Source organism: Carettochelys insculpta, chromosome 2 (assembly GCF_033958435.1).
Source record: "Carettochelys insculpta isolate YL-2023 chromosome 2, ASM3395843v1, whole genome shotgun sequence".
Taxonomy (NCBI): domain Eukaryota; kingdom Metazoa; phylum Chordata; order Testudines; family Carettochelyidae; genus Carettochelys; species Carettochelys insculpta.
Window position 1 is genome coordinate 270,148,359 of NC_134138.1, and position 15,166 is coordinate 270,163,524.

At 48.7% G+C, this 15,166-nt stretch overlaps 1 protein-coding gene across 1 annotated transcript in view; it reads right to left on the reverse strand.

Moving 5' to 3' along the window:
* Positions 1-8,575, reverse strand: part of VILL (villin like) — a 66,311-nt gene extending 57,736 nt beyond the window's left edge. Inside the window, exon 1 of the mRNA XM_074985166.1 lies at positions 8,423-8,575. The gene's annotated coding sequence lies outside the window, so the exon portion shown is untranslated. The remainder of the gene's footprint in view (positions 1-8,422) is intronic.
* Positions 8,576-15,166: the final 6,591 nt, after the last annotated feature.

The following is a 15,166-nucleotide window of genomic DNA, read 5'->3' on the forward strand; positions in this document are numbered from 1 at the left end:
TGGGGTGCCAGGGCCAGGCGGCATCTCCGTTAAAGCCACATCCAAGGGGGCTTAGAGGGTTTTTTTGCATCTCACTTGTGTGGTCCCTGACTTATTTTTCTGAGGGTCAGTGACCCCTGACCCAGAAGAGGGTCCTCAGCCCTCCCATGAATAAAGACAATGCTGAAAGGTGCGTGTTGGACATATTTTATTTAAAAATGAAGCCTTGACAACAAGGTCCCAATTGGGGGCAAGCCCCCATCTGGCCACAGAATCATAACACCCCTGCATCTCCCCGCAAACACACCTCAGTCCTGAGCCTGTCATGCACAGGAACCCACTGTCCTGAGCTTCTCCCATCTCCAGTTGTCTGCCACAACACTACTGCACAATCCACACGCTGCATATCTGTGTCCTGAGCCCATCAGACTCCCAAGCCCCCCTGCCCAGAGCCCCTCAGACACCCCAACCTGAACTCCTGTGCCCTCACATCCACAAGCCTGTGTTTGCTCAACACTCCAACATTGTCCAGCCTGGAGCCCCCTCCCTGAGCCAGCAGCCCCTTGTCCACCTCTTCCTGCACCCCAATTCCCTCCCAGAGCTTGCACCTTTCACCCTTCCCCACCCCAAAATCCCTCATTCCTACTCCAGAGCCTGCACCTCCCAGCTCAACCCAGAGAGAGTGAGTAAGGGCTGGGGACAGCAAAAAATGGAGATGCGGGAAACAAAGAGGGCGGGGCCTCAAGAAAGGGGTGGGGTCTTGGGCTTGCCCTGACATGGAAAAAAGTGATCTGGGGTGTAACAAGATTGGAGACCATCACCATAAAAAAAAATGAAATTTCAAATTTCATACCACAAAATGCGTGGGGTTTTTTTTTTCCCCTTTAGACTTGCAGGGGCACGAATTGAATCTTTTGTTAAAGAGGTGGGGGGTGGATGATGTTAAGAGGTGGGGGGGGCATGAGGGTTTCTCAAAAATCAAAAAGGGGGCGTGATGCTGAAAAATTTGGGAACCTCTGCTCGAAAACAGGGCCTCCCAGTCACCGGCAAAAGAGCGGGCCTGACTTTTCGGCCCCTGCCACTCTCACAGCTTTCCCCTCAAGTGTTAGGGGCTGGGTGCGGCGGCCCTGCTGGAGATCAGGCCCGCGAGGGACTGGTGGAAATGAGCTGGTGAGATATTCCCAAAAGAAGCAAGGTGGGGAAAAGGATTTCGAGTTACCTGAGCATAACGCTCCACAAAGCTTCTTTGAAGAGAAACAAGCCCAACAAGCCTGGGCAGCAGCCAAGCTCTCGGATCGTACGTTGCTGGCTGCGTACGACTTAACAGCATTTCTTTTATGCTGCTGGGGATCTGCTTTAAAACTAAATTCTGCTTGCACCAACCAGCTCTCTGCTCTGGGGTCCCCATTCAAGGCCAGATTTTCAGAACCAGGGCTTCCTCGAGGTGGATGCCCAATTTGGGCACCAGAGACTTAGCTGAGGTTCCTGGGCTTGTAAAGCCTCTGCTCAGCTCAGCACAGTGCAGATGCAGTTCTGTGACTTTCAGTCATTGCTGGTTTTAAGTCCTGTAACTGTCTGTACCCTTTGCTTTGTAGCAGCTGCTAAGTCTGTATTAAGTCTTATAGGTTAGGAAGAGATTGTTTGTAGATGCCATAAGTCTGTAAGAAATCTGGGCTGTTCCTTTGTAAAAGACATGGCTCTCGCACTTTTCTTTGAGTGAGTGGGGAGAGAGTGAATGTGGTGTGTGTGTGATGAAATCCACCTGTCCAGAAAACCAACCACCAGCAGCTCCCTGCTGGCCAGAGAATAGGAGGAGCAGAACCCTGCAGAAGAATCCACCCAAGAAAGAGAGGCCCCACTGAGAGAAGATCAAAGTCCCCTCTGATGTCAGCTGATGACTCATGATCACACAGAATCCTGGGACAGCGGTGATGACTCATAGGCATACAGCCTCCTAAAGCAGTGGGACAGGACAAGAGCTATGGACTGAAACACAAAAGAGAGTGCAAAAGCTATACCAGTGCTTCCTGCCATCGTCTCTTTGCAGAAGTTAGTCTTGGCTGGCTGGGGAGGCAGGAGGCAGCTCAGGGCCCTGGCCCCTTCCCCCTTTCCCTAGGATGGATGGTACTGACTGCTTCTGAGGACGTAGATCCCAAGAAAGAGCAAGCTGACAAGGGAACCGGGAGACAAGAGAGAATCGGGACTGCAGGCAGACACACCACACCCACCATGCCTCGGCTTCCTCCACAGTCTCTCTGAAACTCTGCCTGAGTGAGCTCACCTGTGTCAGAGTGTGAGTGCAGGAGGGGATGAGTGCCGGTGGGTGTGTGCTTGAAAGTTAGTTCCCCTTTAATCCAATAGACTGGCTTGTAGTACAATACATATGAGTGTAACCCTGGGGTGGTCTCTAGTGAAAATAAGGTAACACCAGGCAAGTGAGCACATAAACAAGTGGTCTGATTGCTAGCAGTATGGAGCACCTCCAGCCCAGGGCCAGATTGCTCAGTCCTGCTGAAAAGCAGCCTGCTTACCTAGATGCCTAAAAACGCACTGAGGTAGCTGCTGCACCACTCCATCGTACCACCCTCAAGTCTGTGCCTTTGATTTCTTCTCTCTAGGCAGAGGGCGGTGAGCATGGGGCCCTCATCCTGAGCTTTCCAAGGGCCAACACAGAGGTTAATGTCTATTCCCACTCTCGAACTTAGATCCGCAAGTGTTCGTCGGACATTCCCGAGGGCTGGCGGCTCTCTGGGGCAGACCTTTTCTCTCCGAGGAGCTGGTTCACAGTTGAGGTCACAGGCAGAACAAGGGGGACCACTTACAGTGACGTTTCCATGCGGTCCATCCTAGGTGCCTGTTTCTGGCCAGCAGTAGCAGTTTCTGTCAGGACTCCCGTGCGCAGCTGTGGCTGCAGAGGGGAAGCCAGCGTGCCCTTTGACTGGCTAGTGTACCTTTGGCCCCAGCCTCATCACACACACACACACACACACACACACAAAGTGAAAGTGAATGGGGAAAGAGAAGCAGCTGCTAATCACCCTGTCCAACTTTCACTCTTTCCACTCACCCTCCTACAGGGTGGGGGGGCAAAGTTCTAAGGTCCATGCACACAGCCAGGCTTGAAGGGGATTTTCCCTTGGGAGATTATTAGCAGCATCCATGCACATTGCCAGCCACATGGGACATACTTGTTCTATGGTCTATACCAAACGTCCAGAGGGCTGCTGGTTGGTGTCACCCTACCAATGTGGTCATTCTATTGTTGCCATAGACCTCCTGTAAGCCATTGCCAGCCTGTACAGCATGGGTGTATTTCATCCTCCATGCCATAGCAGAGATGAGTTTGCTACAGATTTAATCTGTTAGCCCAAAGCACAGAGCCTCATGGCCTTAGCGCTGGGACTCCTGCACACAACGGGGTGTGTGTGTGTAACACCAACAGACCCGGGTTGCCAGCCCCAGGAATAGAACCTGTGAGCACAGGGGCTAAAGCCCTGCACTCTACTATGTGACCTAAAGGCCAGCTAGCTCTCAGCCAAGGCTGTAGAGCAGAGACTTCACTCACCCCACATGAGGTCTCAGTGCCTCTGGGTCCTACGTGTGTGTCATTACACCTGCACCTCTGCTCTACTGGAGCCAGGTCCGCCAGCGCAGGTGCATCCCAGACTGCATTGCTGTCCTCCCTCACAGCAGCTGTTCTGTTTGTAGGGGGTGAGCTTCAACTTACAGTGACACCCATTGCTGATTGAATGGTCTGGTTTGCATGGGCTGAGCAAGTGTGCGCAGGAGACATGGCTCCAGCCCCCCTGCCCACCAGTGGAGATGGGAGGGCACAAGGATGGTGAAATAAATTAACCCAAGCAAAGAGGTGGAGTGGGTGATGCACCACCTAGAGTACAGGGAAGGACCGGGTGCTTCCTGAAGCAGAAATGGTGCTCTGGTCAGTCACATTGTTCTCCTTGTGGGTGGGGAGTAGTTTAAACATTGCATTGTACCCTGGGCCCAGTGTAGCCCTGTTAGTCTGGATTTGTAACAGCAACGAAGGGTCCTGTGGCACCTTATAGACTACCAGAAAAGTTTTGAGCATGAGCTTTCGTGAGCACAGACTCACTTCATCAGATGCTGGTCTTGGAAATCTGCAGGGCCAGGTATAAATAAGCCAGAGCAAGGGTGGGGATAACAAGGTTAGCTCAGTCAGCAAGGGTGAGGCTTACTACCAGCAGTTGATCTGGAGGTGTGAACACCAAGGGAGGGGAAGCTGCTTCTGTATTTAGCCAGCCATTCGCAGTCTTTGTTTAAGCCTGAGCTGAGGGCGTTGAATTTGCAGATGAATTGTGGCTCAGAAATTTCTCTTTGGAGTCTGGTCCTGAAATTTCTTTGCTGTAGGATAGCTACTTTTAAGTCTGCTACTGTGTGGCCTGGGAGATTGAAGTGCTCTCCTACGGCTTTTTGTTTATTGCCATTTCTGATATCTGATTTGTGTGCGTTTATTCTTTTACGTAGAGCAGCATTGCCCCTCTGATATATACATCGGACAAACTGGACAGTCTCTATGTAAAAGAATAAACGCACACAAATCAGATATCAGAAACGGCAATAAACAAAAAGCCGTAGGAGAGCACTTCAATCTCCCAGGCCACACAGTAGCAGACTTAAAAGTAGCTATCCTACAGCAAAGAAATTTCAGGACCAGACTCCAAAGAGAAATTTCTGAGCCACAATTCATCTGCAAATTCAACGCCCTCAGCTCAGGCTTAAACAAAGACTGCGAATGGCTGGCTAAATACAGAAGCAGCTTCCCCTCCCTTGGTGTTCACACCTCCAGATCAACTGCTGGTAGTAAGCCTCACCCTTGCTGACTGAGCTAACCTTGTTATCCCCACCCTTGCTCTGGCTTATTTATACCTGGCCCTGCAGATTTCCAAGACCAGCATCTGATGAAGTGAGTCTGTGCTCACGAAAGCTCATGCTCAAAACTTTTCTGGTAGTCTATAAGGTGCCACAGGACCCTTCATTGCTGTTACAGATCCAGACTAACAGGGCTACCCCTCCGATACTTGACATAAAGGCTTTGGCATCTGAAACAACCTCCCACCGACGCAGCTTTACAGAAACCAACCAGCAGGGGCCTTTGAACAGCAAGGCGTATTTTATTTCTTCCTCTACCTTGAGGGCTGAGCAGACCCAGCATTCTGTCCAAACACACAATGCCACCAAAAGGCTCCTGTCTGCACATGCAGGACCACAGCACACGAGTGATGAGGAGAAGTAGGGCCCAGTCCCCTCCTGCTTGGACTGATTCTCAGCCCTTTGACAGTCCCATCAAAATGGGACATGCTGAAGCAAATACACAGACCAGAAAAGACTCTCTAAAGGTCATTGCAACAAACAATAACTCAGTCTAGCTGATGGGGTTTTTCCTGCTGAAGGACGTCAACGAGCCTTAAAGGCTCTAGGCCTAAGTCCTACCTTCCTTGTATGCCCAGACCGTTCCTGGAGAGCATTAGCTGAAGGAGGAATACAGAATTAATCACACACATTGGGATTATTTCACCACCCACTGGAACGCAGCCACCTCTAGGGCTTAACATGGCAGCTGTTCCCCTGAAGACTGCATCACAATATAAGAATTCAGGAGAGGAAATGAAGATAGAGGATGGAAAAGTCAGCCTCCTCTGACAGTTACCACATTGCACTACACACCTTCGTCTCATTATCGCCGAGTCCGCTGCATGGCAAAGACTGAATTTTATTGTTGGCTAAAGGCTTCCCAAATGAGAAACTTCATGTCACATAATCCCTACTAGGAGATAGCTACAGATACCTAATGTATGTTCTAACCATAATCTGACGTAGCATGGGACAACTCAACCTTTTCCGATGTTTGCCTCGGTGCTTTTGCCCAATCATCAGCAGTGGCTGAGACCCCACGTTAGGGGCTGCAGTTAGATTGACCCAACAAATCTGACAGAGTAGCCATTATACAGTGATTGCTTTGAAGTATAAACATCATTGCTTTACCAACTGAGTGAATCATGCGAGGAGTCCTTGTGATGGACAGTGACCCAGGATCCCAGACAAGCGCCCCCAGTGTAACACCAACAAACCACAATTATTGGTGGGTGGTATCAAACCTGGGACCCCAAAGCCACATGTATGAGTATCTATCACCTGAGCTAAAAGCTACATCACTCTCAGGGCACATCTATACTTATGTGAAGATTGACTCTCTGGAAGTTGATCTTCTGGGGCCCAATCTACTAGGGATCCACGAAATGAAATAGTGAGGGTGCACCTGTTGACTTCAGTATGCCTTGTAGTCACGAGGAGTAAGGGCAGTTGACAGGAGATTTTCTCCTGTTGACCTCCTGCAGTGGGGCCACGCTGGAAATTCGATTTAACATACGTCAACTCCAGCTACGGACTTCTCATAGCTGGAATTAGGTATCTCAAGTTGAATTTCTTCTGCAGCACAGACCTGGCCTTAGCTAATGCTGTAGCACAGACTCATCAATCTGTCTATAAGAGGTTTTGGTGCCATTAGATGGGACAGATCGTCACATCAAGAGGTGTGGTGGTTACATTAATGTAGCTTCCTGAAAGAAGACCCCAGTTTCTAGGGAGGCAGGTACTCTATCCTATCACTTCTGGTGGTGTTCATAAGAGCTGCTATAGCTACAGAATAGCCAAAAGCCTAGGCTTCTTGCACATAACATGCTCAAGTATACAATTTAGCATCCCCTCTATCAAGTCACTGAGGAAGGCAGAGAGCAAAGGAGAAGCTTGCTATTACATGACAAATGGCTGAGTCAGAAGAATGAGAGCAACAGGACCTGAGGCTAAGGAAGGGCCCAGATCCCAGGAAGGGAAGTTGTTGTAAAGGAACTTGACAGGTGTAGTTGCAGATAAGCCAGGGAAGCAATCACATTCTTGTGCGCGGGAAATAAGGAGTGCGTAAGGGCAGCGAAAGTCACTGGTATGTTTCTCCTAGAGGCCATTAACTCCAGCCTTGGGAGGTGCTATGTTGGGAGAGGTGTTTTTGCGTGGGAGCATGAGGTGTGACTGTACAGGTGGGTTCCCGCCTACCGGGAGCACACCTTGCTTTGCGCCTCAGGTGTCCATCTCAAAGCAAACACAGCGGCTTTGCCTCAAAACATGGCATGAGGCCACCGCTCCCATTTGGGAAGCCTTAGCAACAGTTGCCACCAAGTCCTTCTGAGCAAATAATGTCAGGAGACCTACGTCACAGCTGGGGAGAAGGGGAAGGGAGGGAGAGAAAGGCAGCTTGTTTGCTCAGTCAAAACAATCTCACCTGCCTGTGCCCATGCCAGCAGGCAGGCATTGAAATACAGTCAGTAAGACTGAGCTGTCTGGCACAGCTTGTCCTTTGAAAACAAGGCGGATCTGCCATGCAGTAGTTCCCACCAGGAAAGGCCTTGTAAAACCCCACGAATGCTAGGAAGAAGGCTACTTCTAGCAGTGAATTACTACCACATACCTTGCTCCACCTGAACCACACCTATTACTTTGCCCAGTGCCAGCAGCAAGGCATGAGAAGGCAAGTTTTTCAGCTACTGTGGGGTTTTGCTTGGACTTTTCGCCAGTATGTTCCTTATTGAAAGCAAATCTCCCATAGGGCTCACTCAGACAGTTTCTCCCTCGCATTATATAGTTCACATCTCTAGGAGATGTGCGGAAGGAAAAAAAACCCAGCAAACAAGCCTGAAACTAAAACTCTATTACAAACCAAATCTCTCCTGAGTTCAATTTGCCTCTCAAATGAACAGGGCAATCTTGGGAGGTTATCAGTGCAAACTGACTATATACAACAGAGCCTTCAGCTGCTTTCCAGCAGCAAATTAAATGCATATTTAAACTTTAAGCCAATCTATTGATTCTGTTGTTCAGGACACTCGGATCATATGTTTTTTATTTTGCCCTCTGGTTTCAGAGTGTTACTAAACATACAATGCCAATCCAACTCCCCCCATACTTTATTTTCTCATTTTTGCTCAGAAATCTGAAGAAGTGGGCCTTACCCATGAAAGCTCATTATATAATAAATAAAATTGTTAGTCTTTAAGGTGCTACTGGACTGCTTGGTTTTGGGACTCTATAGACTAACATGCTGAACCCTCAAAAACAGAGTCAGTTACATGTTGCATGGAAGTAAAAGCAATTTTATGGCAACAACCAGTTGAATATCTTATTTTGCCTTGGAGCAGAGCTGATCTGCCACAAAAGGTTTGTGCTCATACCAGAATCTCAGTCCTGATCCTTTGGTGTACAAATGGAACTGTAATGCTTGGCATCAGCAGAGGATCTGGCCCCATTTTGGTTTTAAATGCAGCTGATGACCAATTTACTGGGCTTTCTGCTGCCACACGGTAAGAGCACATGACATTTGGAAATGACATGAAGGGGATTAAAAAAAGAACCTTACCTTGCTACAAAGTGCACAATCTCCTCAAAGTTGCCGTCTTCCCTGCTACAACCACAATGCTGTGTTCTCTCCCGCTCGGCAAGCTCCTTTCAGACACTTTTGTTTGCTGCTCCTCCAGGCCTGTCAGCAGGGGAACTGCAGGAATCAGTAATTTAATACTGTACTTAACTACAAGGAACCTCCTACTAAGCGATCACACCCATTCCCTCCTCTGAGACTTGCTAAATGACAGAAACAGTGTGGTGCGACCCAGGGTTCCACCCAAGATTTTCAGAGCTCTCTGCTGGCACTCAGTAGCTGCGGAAGTTTTCTAACATATACATGTGGCAAATTCAACAGGTATTAAGGCTTAAAAGCAGTTTTGTTAGAGAGAGCTGTTCTGTTTGGCTTTACAGACTGGGGTCGGGATCTTCTCCCCCTTTACTGGTCCGTGGTGGCAGGGGAATGGTTGTCTGAGTGGTTACGTGACAGGATATCAGGCCATCCAACAAGGGGGACCGGCTGTGGAACATCATACTAGGCCCCATCTCACTCCATTTCTTTGTCTCCCAGACACGTCGCTCCAGCCTTTAACTTCTCTCCTCAAAAGCCCAGCACTTTTGTCCTGCTTTTAAACAGCCATTTGCCTTGTATTCAAACATTTAACTGACTTTTAACTTCCCACAAGAGCAGGGTTGCGCTGGAGCCAGTGGTTGGAACCTGTTCCTGGCAACTCACAGCTGGTCACTGGCTAATGTAAACTGTAAATGCCCATGTTTGGGGACTGTGCACCTGCTCTCCCTTGCAAAGCCAAACATGCTGCTGGAGGGCCACGTTTAATACTCAGAGGCAGCAGCCCCACTTACCAGCTTACTTCCCTGCCTGTATACTGGCAACAGGACCACCCTCCTGCACTGGAGTGTTGAGAGAGCCAGATAAGCACCCCAGCTAGATAGGAAAGGATCACCTTGGCCCTTAGAGATGGGTAACAAACCAGTGTTAGTCCATCCTACTGGTTATGCTTTCACCGATTTGTTCTTTACAGTATCTTTGATATCTAGAGTAACCCACACCCACCACCTGTAGCTATGGGCCAGACCTTCAGCTACTCTAGCCTGGTGTGGAACTAAGCGATCTCTACCATCTGAGGATCTCATCCATCAATGGTCATTTGAAAGGCTGGCATATTTCAGAGATTGTAGCCCACAACTTCAGAGGAACAGGAATTCATTTGCTAACCTGACCCCAAATTAATGCAAAGCGCCTTAGTAGCTGACAATTACCTCTCATTCTTCCATCCTGGAACGGCTCTCACTCTGTTGTGGGGCTCTATCTTCAGTCCTTAAAAATAAGACGTCTAGCAAGCTCCTAGCTGTGCCTTAAAATGGTTATATTATACTGCCAGTGGCTGAGAGGGGTGCGGGAAAGGCCTTCTGGGGTCTTTCTTGAGAGAACCTTTAGCTCCCAGTATTCTAGTTGTTGGCCACAGTGTATCCTTCCTGTTGGCACGTGCATAAAGTTGCCCAAGCTTTATTTTGAGGAGAGCAGCGGATGTTCATGTCTCAGTGCAGCCCCAGCTCATTCAGTGGTATATAGAAAAAAACAGAGGTGGGAAAAGTACCGAAAAAGTCACTTGAGTAAAAGCGCAGCTGGTTCCCTTCTGCATACTTGAGTACAAAGAAGATGGCACACACGTGTGTACTTTTATGCAAGTAGTTTTCCAGAGGGACATTAGTGACTTGTACTTAAATACAGGCCTCCCGAAGCAGCTATAGTCTTACTCAAGTAATTTTGGGGTATTTTTTCCACCTTTGGAAAAAAGCATGATTTTGTGGGTGGCACAGAGGGCAGGAGATTGGAGTTTTCTTTCTGGCCCTGTGATATGGGACAGTTAGGCCCAGATCTTCACAAGTGGCCTCTGGTTTTAGGTAGGCCAGTTTCTGGGTGCTCTGCTTGACACACCTGGGGCAGATCTAAAGCAATACACAGCTCCTATAAGCAAGGGTGTGTGACAAGTGCCCCAGTGGGCCTCATCTGCTGAGGGTGAAGCAGATGGCTCTTTAGTTCATGCCAGAGAGACTTTCATTTTTAGTTCTGGAGATCAACAGTTGGGTCTACAGTGTGTCACCCAAGATAGTGGCTACTACCTTAGTGGTGTCTTGGACTTGAACCTCTGGGTTTTGAGATGAGCATTGCTTATCCAGAAGAATGTAATCCACTGGTGTCCCTGCTGTGCCCAATCCACAGAGGATCTTGGTCTCCCAAAGCTCCCGGTGCAAAGCCTCCTTTTATGTCAAGCTCCTAAGTCTGGTGCTTTTAGCTCTGAAGATCCTTTGTCTTGCCCTGGTAGTTGTCACACCCTCACAGCTCCAGCTGAAGTCCAGGGGAAGTGGGGACATGCAGTCTTTCTGAAAGTCAGCCCATTAGGGGCTAGGCTTGGCCGCCCAACATGAAAAGCCACCTTTGAAAACTTGGTCCTTTCTCTCTGTCGCAACATGAGATTGAATTTGTTAATATTTACATATGGGCCTTACCATATCCTATCCATTTACACTGGTGTAAATCAGGAATATACAAAATGGCTTCAATGGAGTTTCCCCTGCTCTGAGTGTGGGGATCAGTCAGACTTTGGCTCCTGAAAACCTGAATGGAGGGTGCTCTAGAAGTACAAAGTGCTTGGGGAGAGAGGTGCAGATCACAAGGGATGTACACAAGGCTTTCCACCAGGCTGTTGGATGGTGTTTAAACTCATGCACCTGCCATGCCTTGCACCATCCCATGTGCCAGTTCAGCATGAGAAATGCACTGTGAACACCAGCTGGGTTGAGTTTAACCCATCTGAGCTTTATGACCAGCTGTGGAGCTGGCAAGAGAGTAATTCTTCTTGGACCCACCTTCCGAGACCTCCCTTTTCTGGGCTGTCATGGGAAAACAGTGGAGGAGGAGTAAATATTCGACATATTACCCCAGGAAATTGCCTACTTCACTGCAGATGGGGTGGAGGGGGCAGGGCCAGTTCCTCCTTTCTGGGTGATCTGTAAAAGGAGCAGAATTACCTGGGCAATAGGTTGGCTGCAGTGTATTGGTGCTGATAGGCACCAGCTAAATGTCTGCCCACTGGTGCATATAGTTTGTCTTCTTTAGGCTGATGGTAAGCCCAAAGTCCTTGCACGCTTTGGAGAACTGATCCAGCAGTTTTTGAAGCTGGTCTTCTGTGTGAGACACTACAGCAGCATCGTCTGTGAACAGCATGTCTCTGATGAGGACTTCCCGCACCTTAGACTTAGCTTTCAGCCCTGCAAGATTAAACAGTTTCCCATCAGATCTTGTGTGCAGCAAGATGCCCTCTGTTGAAGATCCAAAGGCATGCTTCAGGAGGAGTGTGAAGAAGATCCCGAACAATGTCGGAGCGAGCATGCATCCTTGTTTGACGCCGCTCCTGATTCTGAAAGCATCTGATAATGCGCCATCATATTGGATGGTTCCTCTCATATCTTCGTGGAACGACTGGATCATCTTGAGTAACCGTGGAGGACAGCCTATCTTGTGGAGCAGTTTGAACAGACCATCCCTGCTGACCAAGTCAAAGGCCTTGGTCAGGTCTGAATCCCCATCAATCAGCATTGACAACTATACTTTAGAGGTCGTCCATAAGTTCGTTTACCTTGGGTCCACCTTCACTGACACCCTGTCGTTGGACACTGAGCTAAATAGGAGGATCGGAAAAGCAGCCACAACTCTGTCCAGACTCAGCAAGGGAGTGTGGAATAACAACAAGCTGTACACTCACACCAAAATGCAAGTCTACAGAGCCTGCGTCCTCAGCACCCTCCTTTATGGTAGCGAGCCTTGGACCCTGTATGCCCGCCAGGAAAAGAAGCTGAACGTCTTCCACTTGCGCTGCCTCAGGCGCATCCTTGCAATATCATGGAAGGACAGAGTGACCAACACCGCCATCCTCGAGCAAGCTGGAATCTCAACCATGCACACCCTCCTCAGGCAGCATCGACTCCGCTGGCTTGGCCACGTCCACAGGATGAACGATGGAAGGATTCCAAAAGACATCCTGTATGGCGAGTTAGCCTCTGGCAAAAGACCTCCCGGACGCCCCCAGTTGCGCTACAAAGATGTCTGCAAGAGAGACCTCAGAGAGGTAGACATCGAGCTAATGGTCCAGCAGGTCTGGATGAGACTTGGGGGTTGACTTAGACGCTGAATGGGTCACCGGTGCCCAGACTGTTTGAAAACCAGGCCCAACCTCATCAGGTCTCACACACAAGGGTGACTCATGCCTGTGTCGCTGGTATTAGCAATGGGGTACCACTCTCCAAGGCTCAGCTGGGAACCGCTTGCAAGGTGTGTGGGCCAGGATGCTTTTTATCATTAGACCTGTTCTGAAAATGTGCTTTCCCCACTGAATTTTTAGATGAATTTTAACCCCCCACCTTTCTCCATTTGCCTCTGTATTTCCATGGGAAAATGCCACCTTTTGTCAGACAATCTGAACCTGAAATGTTTTGATTCTGACATGCCATCCTTGTGCCTCATGATGTGAGGGTGGCATGCTGGGTGCCTCACACTCCCTTTCTCTTCAATAGTCTGGGCTCCTCAGGCAGATTTCCTCTCCCATGATGCACTGAGGTCTCCCTCTCTTCGTGAGAGCAGGTACAGTGCAGTTGTATCATGGAGGTCTCTGTGATGCATCATGGGAGATAGTCTGGCTGGGGCAACCAGCCCACAAGAAGAATGAAGGGAGAGAGCTACGGCTCCCATGAGGCACCACAGTGAGATTAGCTGGAACAAAACATGTTGATTTTTGACCAAGATATTTCAGTTTGGGGATTTTTTAAAATGAAAATTTTCCACAAAAAAAGACAGACACTGAAGAATTTAATTCAGTCAAGCCCCCATTTTTTCCATCCAAAACCAGGGGGATTAGCTGAACAAAACATCAATTTTTGGCTAAGATATTTCAGTTTGGGGATTTTTTTTAAAAACGACAGGTCAAAATTTTTCCACTGAAAAGACACTATTTGTGAAAATTTAATTCAGTCAAGCCCCCATTTTTCCATCCAAGAAGAAGTTTTGATGGACAAATTTGGACCAGCTCTGAGTTCACTATGAGGAAATGTCTTCTGATTGGATGCTGTATTGATGGCGGAGGAGCAAGGTACAGCCAAATTTTGAGCTTCTGAGACAGTTCACAGTTCTGAGTCAAAACTCCCGGGAAGACAAACCCCAAGACAACAAAGCTAGGAATGAGTCCCTGACTTCTATTCATGGCAATGGCCATTAGTCCAAAGAGGGACGGACTGAATACTGAGCAGTGGGCAGGGCAGACTGAGCCATGATAGCTTTCAAGGAGTAAGGAGCCATGGTAGCCTTGCTGGAGTAAGGAACCAGCCCACTGAGCACAGTGAAAGTTACTTTGATCTCTGGCAATGTTTATACAGCTTGTCAGGTGGGAACCTCCGCAGGAAACAGCTGCTGTCCTTAGCGTTTTTGTGTGAATGGATGACTGGCTGGGTATGGAGCTGCCTCTGGCTACCAACTGTGTTCCAGTTAATGGTTAACATGATCGTATAAAATGGAACGGCCTGGAAGTCAATAGCACCCCCCAGGCTAAGGGATGAATGTGCCATCGCTGAGACACCTCAGTACTTTGAGGTAATCTCATAGCCTGAGCAGCTCAGAACAGCCAGAAGCTGCCTCACTTCCCGGCAACAGCACAGCTGTTTGCAGGTATGTCATGCAGCAGGGCTGATGCTAGTGTAGGGTAATTATTAATACGTTACCTTGTGGGGAATCTTTGAGGCAAGGAACTCAAAGTTCTTCCGCAAATACTAACTGTGTTTCCTCATCCCGTGAAGGAAGGAAGTGCCCCAACTGAGCTGAAGTCCTGAAATTAACATTGTATTGCCAGAAACAGACTCTAATTTTGGCTGCCTCTGTTTGTGGAGGTGCAGCTTGAGAAACTGAAGGCTTGCCATGCAGTTCTGCTGAAACATACGGGAGCAGTGGGTGCACCAGTCCCCCTAAAATCAGGTGCTAGGGGGTCTAAAGTTGGGTCACCCCAAAACTAAGGGGGTCAAACCTTTCATAATTCAGCCCTTGGAGACCTCCCTGTAGTTGTACAGCATTAGCGGTAGCCATCTAGGAATAGAACCCTGGATTCCCAATTCAGCCTCCTGCTCCAATCGCTAGGCACTCACTCCTCACATGGATGTTGCCCCCAGTGACTGAGCTGAGTGCTTGAGCAGGATCTCAGGTGGTCAGTTGAACATCCCTGTCAGAACTTCCTTGGTGCAGCTGCAATTAACTTTTTTCTGGGCTATCTGTCTGTCTTCCAAGCAGACCACTCTACATTCTCTAGAGTTCTGGAAGTGTGAGGAAATGGAACTGGTGCTGCCCGAATCTGTGCCTTCCAATATGACTGGGTATTACCCGCACAGACCTGGATACAGCAAACCATCTAAAATCAACGGTGGCACTGCCACAGGCAATGGCTGTTGAAATCAGACTCCCCTTGACGGCCAGTCAACATGGAGGAGAAGGAGGGTGTATTGACCAATGTCGGAGGCTGAAATGCTTACTAGACTGGAGGAGTGCCCAGGGTGGGGAAGGACAGAAGATGCATATTATTACAGAACCTAGCACTGTGCCACCTTCAGGACTTAGCTAAGGGTATGGCTACACTTACCAGGCGTTTGATGCGCCACAATTGAGCTCCCAGAATTCAATTTTGCCACATATGTGAAGGGATGA